The sequence below is a fragment of the Poecilia reticulata genome, linkage group LG15 (assembly GCF_000633615.1).
Source record: "Poecilia reticulata strain Guanapo linkage group LG15, Guppy_female_1.0+MT, whole genome shotgun sequence".
Taxonomy (NCBI): Eukaryota; Metazoa; Chordata; class Actinopteri; order Cyprinodontiformes; family Poeciliidae; genus Poecilia; species Poecilia reticulata.
The window spans coordinates 28,970,074-28,981,223 of NC_024345.1; positions in this window are offsets into that span (position 1 = coordinate 28,970,074).

Below are 11,150 nucleotides of genomic sequence, written 5' to 3' on the forward strand. Positions count from 1 at the left end.
GATCTCCTTGGTGACTAGGTGGGTCACCGTGTCCCGTAATGAGGCTGAAATTGTCTTGAGTTTCAGTAGGTGATCGTCCAGACTGTGGATGACTTGAGCTTTTATTCCACCTGGAAAAGCAACAGGAACACTCAAACAAATTATAAATGGTGTTTGACATGAGAAAGATTTTGTTTTCTCATATCAATGAACAGCAATAAACACTTTTAATGCCATATTTTAACTTTTTGAATTGAATTATGGAGATAAATTAGTTCTTCAATGATATAGTCAGTTATTGAGATGCAACAGTTGGAGAGCTTGTGATTAACTTCATTATGTTTTTATGGTTTATTGGCTTATTGAAAGCTCTGAAAACGTTTGAGTAAGGCTGAAGCGATTAATTGTGATCAAGCAATTATTGAAATAATCATCAGCTAATTTAGTAATCGACTAATTGTTAACGGGACCCAAAAAACCCCAAATATTCGGTGATAACTAAGCTAAAACTGTGCATAATACATATACATTTGGTATTCAAGATATAAAAAAACATTGCATTTTTCTTATGTTGAATTACTTCCAATTCATTAAAGGAATTTGAACTTTATTACCTTATTTAGCCAGTAAAATATGTATTTTATAATCTAAAACAGGAATTGGATTATTTGTTTGTATATTTTAATGCGTTTCTAATATTGTGTAAAAAGGACTTTTGTAGTTAAATGAAAAATCTGTAAAATGTGCCAGTTTTTTTACTTGATTGATCGTAAAAGTATTTGAGAGAGTAATCGATTACTTTAATAACAAGTTTGCACATTTTGCTCTGAAAGGAAACTTCTAAAAGTGGCTTGTTAATGAATCTGTGTTTGAGGCCAACATGTGGGACATTTCAGCGTAAATGTTTTTACACTCCGTAACCCCCAGCCTAGATTGATCTTTTCTGTTTTGCCGTTGGCGAATGTGAAATATCCCGCCGAAGTATTTTTGTTGCTTGTTTTAACTTCATGTCATAAAGCTGTTTTTACATAGAGTGCAGTTTATGTTCTGTGTAGCGCGCTGCTGCTGTGTTTATTGGAAGAATTTGGCTCGACTGCATCTTGTAAACCCAAACTGCGACGCTTTAAGAGCCTCAGACGTTCGCTGAGATGCACATCCACTTCACTTTCTCAGAAGCTTCTCTCTCTCTTGCTGTGTTTGTTAACAGTCAACACTCACACCTGCACATCTTCATGCTTCGCTCTGTCCTGCCGTGTTTTATCTTGGCAGCTGGCGAGGGGACGCGGCAGAAGCTGAATGATTACAGGAGCGCTCATACCTCTTTTATCACCACAGAAGCCAAATTTCTTCAGCAGCTGCCTCGTGCCGCGGCTGAAGCCGGACGTGAATTGAGGCTGTGGTCGCTACTCTGCTCCACGTTACCCGAAAATAAAATAAAATGAAAGCTTTACAGCCAACTGCTGTGATGTTGATTTGATTAGATGAAAGTGGATTGGACTCAAGAAAGCTTTGAAGTTTTGATTTTTAAGAGCTTTTAGCTCTAATTCAGCTAAAAGAGAAATGGCAACAGGTGTGACTGATGATTAATAAGTAACGCAGTTCATTAAAGACTAACATACTCATTTTTAATTCTTAATACGTTGTGTAAATGTTAGTCATATTCCATAAAATGCCTGGGGAAATGCCTTGAATCTGCTTTTTTAAAATTACCATTACATTTTAAAACTTTGATTAGTTCTTCAGCATTTTTGGACAAAGTTTATAAGAGCCACATTGTGCGTTAATGCTGAAAATATATATTTTTTAGATTTACATATTTGTTGAAAGTCACTTTTTCATGACAGTTTAAAATGAGACAGATAATCTGTGAAAAAAATCGAGCTCCTCTTCCTTCTACCAGTGCTCCCAGTGTTTACTAGAAACAACCAATCAGAGCCAGAAGGAGGGTCTTAGCGCTGTCAATCATCCTCATGTGCGCGCTGCTTGCCACCCCTAAAATTTGTTATTGTGACAGGCCAAAGTGGAAACTGTCTTGTTGCTACAACAACTGTCAGATGTTCAACCAGTAAGTGTGAAGGAAATTAATGATTTAAATTGTTGGATGATGGAAAAACTTTTTGCAACTGTTGAATCAATAACCTGAGAACGTTTTAGGATGAAAGAAGGCGACGTTCAGGTGGCTAGAGATCACTATGCTGATGTTTCATCTCCACATTTCTTCCAGTTCCAGTGCTAGAAGACTCTGTAACTTCGTTGTTGTACTTCTGTTGTATCCTATTCACAGTCAATAAGTCATTCCCAGCTGGACGGGTGTTTATTTAACCTCCAGTCTTGGATGGGGGGAGTCTATTTTCTCTGGTCCTTGTACAGTCATTGGTTGGGAATGGGGCTATTGTTTTGCTGCTTCTGTTTCCACCATGGCTTCAGCAGGAGAAGCACAGGCTGGTCTGGTCAAGTCATTAGGCCAAGTCTCGTAAAGTCCGTCCTTATCCTGCGTTGTCGTCCTTTAGGACTTCCTGCTCCGGACTCCTGCTGTGTCTCTGAGCACCGGGGGTTTCTCTGCTTCTATAAATATCAGGTATCACTGGGTCATGCCCATACGTTAAAATTCAAAAGAGAGCTCATGCATCTTGCAGTTACAGTGTTTAAACGTTGTTTATTTCCTCTGTCAGTCAGAGCTGAGTCTGGCTTCCGTTAAGAACTTTTCCCAACCAGCCAGTATCAGTATTTCACCGCCTCTGCTTCCCATTAAGGCGCGCAAAGCTATATTTTATAACTACATACACAAACTACTGCATACCTGCTCCTGGTATTCCATCTCTGTAGATGTAGCTCCATGTTTTCCAATGGATTGAAGTGATTAATCGTGATTAATCGATTATTGAAATAACTGTCAACTGATTCAGGAATTGATTAATCGTTAACTGCAGTATGCCGACTATAAAAAAAAAGGGTATTTGCTAATTAATTAATTAAGCCAGAACTGTGCAAAAAAATATGTGTACATTTTGCATTTAAGATAGAAAAACCCCTTTGTCTGTAAATATATTCTACCCAAAACTCGGCAAGTTTAGTTGTAGCTTCACCTGAATTTATGTAAATAAAATCCCACTAAGCACCTTTTGATATCCAATTATTAATCAGTAATCTAAAAAGTAATTAACAGGTCGGCCCCACACTTTGATGTCATTTTAGACAATAAAATGTTTATTTTCTTATTTAAGAGAAGAATTGGATTATTTGTTTGCATTTTTTATGTATTTAGACGATGCCAATTTTTTTCTAGTTGCATAAATTTTTACTCTACGGAGAAAGAAAAGTGTGCATTGCTCCCTAAAGTTATGCAAATACTGTATGTGGAGCATTAAAAATTTGTTTTGTGGCTGCTGCTCTTGTCGCCGGGTCGTGATGCATCCATACGGCTCGTGTCGTTTCCTTCCCGCAGATGCAAACGGAGGGTGAGAGGCCACAGGGGGTGGCTGGGCGTTGCTCCCCATCAAGCTGCTGCAAAGTAGGAGTTTGGTGCCTGCTTTAATCACGCCGTCACTAGTCGCCCACTCTCAGCCACACTTTGGAGGGAAATTACAGCCTTAGAACAGTTGAATACGTCGCAAACGGAGATGATGGAGAATCACGTTAACAACATGTATTGACACAGAAAGGCCTATTTAGGCTTATTATTTACCAAAACAATAGTCATGAGGTTTCTTGTTTCAGCTGCTGAACATAGAAAGTTGATTTCTTGGCTCCTGTTAGAGTATAACGTTGGGATTTCTAGAGATTTTAGTTTCGCGTTTATTTGTTTTTGGTCCACCTAGAAACATTTAAAATAAACTGCAGCTGTGTATAAAGATGCATTCACTGAAATTTCCACACAGTTACTGCCAATATTTTTTAATCTAGCAGAATGTTGCTTAACAGATGGGTTGAAAGGTAAAAACAATGTTTAAATAAATAAATAAACTTTTCTTTTTGGCAGACTCTTTTAAACTTTGCGCTTTTTTGACTAATAAAAAATGGATAGATTATTTTTTACTTAGTTTTAATATGGATGCTTCTATATATCCAGCTTTGTGGAACTTTGCAGTCGTGCAAATATTTAAAATTTGTTGTTTATCTTTAGTTTGTCTGTCAGTTTGCCGTTGAGAGATAAATACAGGTTCATTCTATCCTAAGGTAAATGTTTCAAAACTAACATGGATCTATGGCACACAAAACATATTTTTTTACAGTGTAAACAAGGATTTGGCCCATGCAGATACTCAGCAGCAGCTCTGTCCTGTTTCTTCTTGCTGGTAATTTTGCATACAATTTTCTTTCTTTTCAAGTTTGTTTTGCTGCTTCACTTCTTAGAATCTGACTGAGCTGTTTGCAGAAGACCTTTGCAGCTGGGAAGCTCATCTCGATGGATCTCCGGCATTGGGTTGTTGGTCTCTGTGAAGCTAATATTTAAACGGATAGTTGTGTCTTATGTTGATCTGGATGTTTATACCTTCACTGCTGCAGATACAGAAGCTTTACTGGCCTTTTTTAAGCTGTTCTCAAACATCAGCAGGTCTATGAAGAGCTGCTGATGTTTCCCCACGGTGAACCAGAGTGACCACTCCCCAAATGATTTCCGGTGTGTTTTGAAAGGACACAGGGGCTTTCTGCCAGTTTTCCAGCAAGCATGCCTCTATTGTTGTTTGCGTGGTTCCTCTCACTGCCTTATCTCTGCCGGCCTTTGCCGAAGGTTATCTCTCGCTCTTCCACTGTGGACAGTGAAGTTTCCACTGCAGACAGCTCAAACAATACAAACCCTCCCCACTTGTCTCCACCAATTCTGTAGCCCTTCTGGTGGCTATGTTTAGATCTCAGTCAGGAGCACATATTTGTCCAGGACATCCTATTTTTTTCTATATTTATGTTGTTGCTAGAAAAGGTCTTGTGGACCTTGGAACTTGTTTGGCCTGTGGTTACAAAGTGTTCTCTGAGATGTTTGCCACACTCAAAGCTTAAAAGAAGTGAAAAATGGATTAATTATTTTAGATCCCAGCTAGTCACTGGAGTTGAGATAATGCTGCCATCTAAGGAGTTTCTTTAAAGGAGCATGTTTGGTTTTTGAAAGCCTAGAAACTATATAATTTTACATGAGTTACAACATGTCATATTGATATTGAGCTCTTAATGCATTTGAACGAGCCTGCCTTGTTTTTCCAATATAATTTTGATGTGCTTTGGGGTATTGCTCATTTCGATCACCCAGTTGTGTCCAAATTTCAACTCTTAGATTAAACAATTTGCTTAAAATGGCCAGAAACAATTCTAAAATCACCAAGATTCAAGGCTAAGGTGAACTAAAACACTGCAGCAACACAATGAAGTAGGAGTGCAACGATAAATTGGCCCAGATTTTCTTAATTTTGGGAAATCATAAAACCAATCTTATCCACCGATCTTATCTGCTGCTGCAAAAGTCTGAAAATAAGCTGCTGTGCCTTTTTGCTCTGCTGTCCACCATGCCATGTCTAAGTCAAGTCAAGTTTATTTATACAGCATATTTCAGCAACAAAGCAATCACAAGTGCTTCACACCATAAAACACAATACAGTAACTAATTGTGAAGCAAGATAATCAAGCAAATATATCAAATCGATGTTCCAGTTATTATGAATCAAAGGGAACTCTTTGGAACTCAGCGTTTCAGTATCTTTGCAGTTTTCTGGAAGTTTGTCCCAGATTTGTGGTGCATAGAAACTGAATGCTGCTTCTCCATGTATAGTTCTGGTTCTGGAGATGCAGACCAGAACCAGAAGACCTGAGAGGTCTGGAAGATGCAACTACTTCTTTAATGTATTTTGGTGCTAAGCCATTCAGTGATTTATAAACTAACACAAGTATTTTAAAGTCTTTATGTGGATGATTAGCAATAGTCACCCAACTGTTGCTGACAATGAACTCTGCGTGGGCCAAAACCAGAATTGGTAGGTCAGGTTTTTTAAAGATCGTTGATCGGTGATCGCTCCAGAAAACCGCAATCTGGACACGTTCGAACAAGTCTGAAACTTTCAGCTACTGATGATATGGACCATCCACGTCTCATGGAGAAACGTTTAGTGGTCAGAGAAGATGCCTTCAGGGAACAGACTCTAAGAACACTGCACCAACTGAGTTGCATGGTGGTGGCCAAGAAGAGTGATCAAGTACTTAAGCGGTATATGTTATGTTATCATCGCCACCCTGACAAACATTATAAGTGCTTAAGTATTTCTGTCTTCATCAATGTTTTTATTGAGGTGCCATTAAAGACTAGTTGGTGTCAATTTCAAAAGAAAGCTGGGAAAATCAGGAAGTTGAGGAGTCCCTGGATTGACAGAGGATTGACGGAGGAAAGTATACTTCACACTTGGCCCGTAAGCACACACTTGTTTGAAAAGCTCTCTTGGCGGTTTGCCTGCAGCCTGTCAACTCGTGCCGACTAGCGTCCGTAGGTTTCCATGGCTCCATGGAGCTGGCCGGCCACATGCCCTCTGAGCAGATGGCACCATCTCCACCTCTCCTGCTCCGTGGCTTTTTATTACCCAATTTGGCCGGCGGGAGGCTTTTTGGAAACGGAAGACGAGTATCTCCTTAAACGGGAGCACGTTTATCTGCCTCTGTGTGCTTTTACAGGCGTTTGCTGTGCCTGTGTGGCAGATGGAAGACTTCTTAATTTGTACAAAAAGGCTTAATGCGTTGGTTTGTGGATTACACAGAGATTCCAGTCATGATGAAGAAAAAAAAGCAGCTGCCTGGGCTGTTTAAAACTGTCCAGTACACATAAAAATGTCTGAAACCAAGCAGCGTGGACGTTTTACAGGGTTTGGCATTTGTTCTGTTCTCTCCTGCAAAACGAGCAATACTGATTGCTTGGCTGCCTGTGCAAGCTGCCTATCTTTATGGCCATCAAATCTAGACCTACAGAGAGATAAACTCATGGAAAATAGTTATATTTTTACAGGCGGCAATGGGCCGTGACTCTTACACCCCTGACCTAGTTGAGCAGAAATGTTCTCTTCCTCCTTTACACATGTAATAAATTCTTTGCTAATAATAATCTTAGTTGGTTTTAAGTCTGAGAAGATGTAGATCTTACTCTGTTTATTTTTGTCTGAGCGATGTGCTCATCTTCAGAGCAGAGCTGAGATGAAGACGTCAAGCTCCTCTCGTTGGAGTGGGGAAGTGAGTAGCAGACTGCTGTTTGCTCATCGGTGCTTTTTATTACATGAAAACAAGCAAGGTGTAGCTATTGTCCATCTGTTCACCTACTGCAGACCATTCACACATATGGCAATTTGGTCCGTCTTTTTGCAAAATGGTGTAAAAATTGGTTGAATATTCACATATCTAGAGTATGGCCAAAACTCCTGTTGTGGATTTATTTAGGTATTTGGTAAAATTTTTATGAAGTAATTCACGGAGCACACAGGGAAGTGGCCGGCACTGAGTTTCTTATCAGCTACACGCAGTGAGAAAGTGGTTAGGTACAAGGCAATAAAATAAAAAAGGTGGCTGATGATGGAGGTCATGGTCATTAGCTTTCTTATTTCCCACTTCCTGTTTAGATAAATGTGCACTAATGTCTGCATATCCAGCAATGAAAACAAAACCGAGGGTAGTATTTGTTTTCCTAGTCCTCCCCTTGTAGTTTTTCCGCTGATGCCAAGAGTTGGACTGATATCTAATCTGCAGATTGGACCAAACTACGTCCAGATTGCAGCATTCTTTCTGTGGAATCAGCTGTTTTTGTTTGGGTGTACAAATTGTTCCCTCAGAGTTTGCGACAGCCTGGAAAAATCTTGAAATTAAGTATTTTCCAGACCTTGAATTGAATGAATGAAGTAGTGTGGAAAAGTATTGTTAATGCTTGTTAAACCGCAAATTTGTCGTCATCGCAATATTTTGTAAAATAAAAACTCTTGAATTAAATAGATATTGGCTAATTACACATTGGTATTGTTATTACTGCAGACTGAACGTGGTGTAGTTATTGGCTCTGTTCTGGGTTTAAACCCCAGTTGAGGGATCCTCTGCATGGAGTTTGCATGTTTTGTCCAATGCAAACCTGTTTTCTCTGCGGTTACTGCAGCTTCCTTTCCTTTGGTTATCTTAAGTTATCCTGTGAGTGTAGCTGGTTGTCCAGTATGTGCCCAGTCACACTTTGACCAGTGGAGATGCCCTCCTCTGGTGCACTGCAAGAATTAAACGCATGTAGAAAATGCATTGTTACTGCTATGCAAAAAATATCTATGTTTTCATTGGCAAACCAGCAGCTTTAGCCAGATACAAGTCCTTCAGTAAAAGCAAGAATTTAGGAGCAAAACTTATATTTTCCAGCATTTGGATAATTATCTGGGTTTATCTTTACAATGGACTCAAAGCAGAAAGCTGTTAACACTTTTCATTTATAACAAGTTGTTTCATAATTGCTACATTCAGTAACAGTATCGCATATCACACGTTTTTTTGTTGCTACCTTGCAGTTGTGCTATAAATGCATTGTTTGTGTTTTAAAATGGAACCACCATGATAATTGTGGAGATCTGAGCCTAGAAAACTGTGGACTTTGGCTCCAGAAATGGGCAGGAACCCTGAAACGCATCACATATTTATGGATTAAAATAAATAACACTACATTTATGAAATTTGGCTTGACCATTCAGATGTATTTGGATATTTGTCCAGACTGAACTTATGTGATCTTTTTAAATAACATGCATTCAGCTTGTTCAAACATACCTGAATATGGATTAATATGCACAGTGGAAACCATTTTAGCATCGGCTGTGTTTTTTGTTTTCTGCTCTGTGAGGTACAGCCAATCAACACCAAGGAAAATGAATGGCGCTCCTGGATTGGCTGCTTTGCAAACACCACCCAATAGCATGCCAAGTAGGACTAGCTACATGGCATGCTACTAGGTAGTAACTACCTTGCTACTGGGTATTTCAGCTGTATTTCTTTTGAATATTTAAGTATCCTCTACAAAACAAAAAAAAACCATGCAAAGGTGAATTTTCTGCCAGTAACTAGGAGTCACGTTCCAATGAAAAAAAAACAAAAACACTTTAAAGACAAGTTCCTTATGGCCAAGGAGGTCTGGAAATCCATTTTCAGAAAGTAGTCCACCAAACGGTGTTGGTTCTTGAAGGAGTTTTTGATTATTTAAGTAATTATCAAACATTTTCTCCAGCAGAAAGCAGGTCACTGTGTCTCCCAGTTCTCTGCACCAAGCAAGGGAAACTTACTCCACTCCACATGTGTCTAAGAAGTAGCAAACCTAATCAGTCAGGTCACAACTGACTGATTAGATGCATTTTATTTTTTGTTTTTTGGGAGTCCCGCCCCTTTCTACTGCCGCCCTGGAAAGCTCCATGGAAGCAGCAATGGTCACATTATTGCTGTTTTCTTTCTCTCTCTGTTTGAGAAAGACATTTAGGGACATAATACTGTGGTTGGATCTGCTGCTTCACACCTGCTATTTAACAGTGTTTATAAAAGCTGGATAGTCTTACCCTGAGTGATGACAGAAATGTCTGTTAAATTACTCAAATGCCATCCATCCGAGGCGCAGCGTGCGAGTGACATCTCGGCGTGTTATTGTTAGCTGAACCTGCTCTGAATGACTCAGATAATCCACCATGTCTTTTTTTTTTTTTAGCACATTTAAACCATTTAATCCCTCCTTAATTATCAACATTTTATGTTCTGGCCCGCTGAATACCATCATGTTATCTAGATTGATCCCCTTAGTGCCCTCAGTCCCTTGTTAGGGATCGTCAATGTGATTATCATGAACAAATCTGTTGATTATCCGTGTTGTGAGGTTGGGATTGTTTTGTTTGTCGGTGTGTAACTGAAGAAATGACTCTTAACTGCAGAGTCAACATGTCACCTGTTCTTTATAGGGCTCTGCTGATAATGTCTAAGCAGTCTTTTGCATCTCCCATGAAAGAAATGGTGGTTTTGGGAGGATTTATCAGCAGAGTCTGTCTGTGTCTTTTTCTTCAGGAAGATGAATTAAAGGTGCGTTGAGTTTAGACGGCATGTGTGTTTTTACCTCTTGCTATGTGAGTAAGAGGTAAATCTGTGTATCCTTAAAATGTCTTGAATTCATTTATTAAAAATTGAGGCCTTAAAACATCTTAAATTCATTAAAGAAAATGTAAAATAGCCTTAAATATGTTAGTTACAGGTCTTAAATTTTGAAGTGGTGGGACTAATTAATCTAATATATTCTATGTAGGTTTTTTCTTGCAGGACTTTTGTATGAAGCAAATATTTGGGTTGTGCAGATGTTTTCATTTAATGTGTTTTGTGATTCAAGGTGATTAAAGTTACCAGTAATAAGCTGCTAATACTGCTAAAACTAGCCATTAGAAGCTAGCATGTGGTTCAAAAGCTAAAAGCTGCTGCCTAGAGCCACAAAAAGACAGTTTGGTTTTCTGCATTTCTTTTACGCATTTCGGTCATGATATAGGTCTTAAATTTTATTTATAATGATCTTAAAAAGTCTTAAATTTGGGTTGGTGAAACCTGCACAGCGCCTGTCAATGCTAAATTGCTGCCACTCTTGCATCTGGAGCAGGGAGATTACATTTCACTCTGTCTCCCAGTTCCTGTTGACGTGTCTTCTGAGGGAACAGTTTTTGCATCTCATCCTGTATGCTCAAAAGTATTCATACCCCTTGAACAAACATGTGTATTTTTGGATTTAAGAGACGGACCAACGCAAAGCAAGAGGCTTGCAATTACAGCTGCAGGTGTTTTGGTGTTTCTACCAGCTCTGTACAGCAGCTCTAGCTCAGTCATTGATTCTCAGTTGGGTTTAGGTCTGAACTTTGACTAGGCTGTTCCATTGTAGCCATGACTGTATGTTTAGAGCTGATCTTATAGTTTTTCTCCCAGGATTGTTCTGCATTTAGCTCCATCCTTCTCCCATAAACACTGCACAATTTTCCAGTTATTAAGAAATAATAGCAAAAAAATAATCCCCACAGAATAATGCTACCACCACCGTGGAAATGGCATCGTCGTCTGTACAGAGCAGTGTGTTCCACATTTCATTATTTTGACTCTGTTGCTTGGTGTGACAACATCTACGGTCTCTGATTGTTTCCTTTTATTCTTTTACTTCTATTTAATGACGGTTT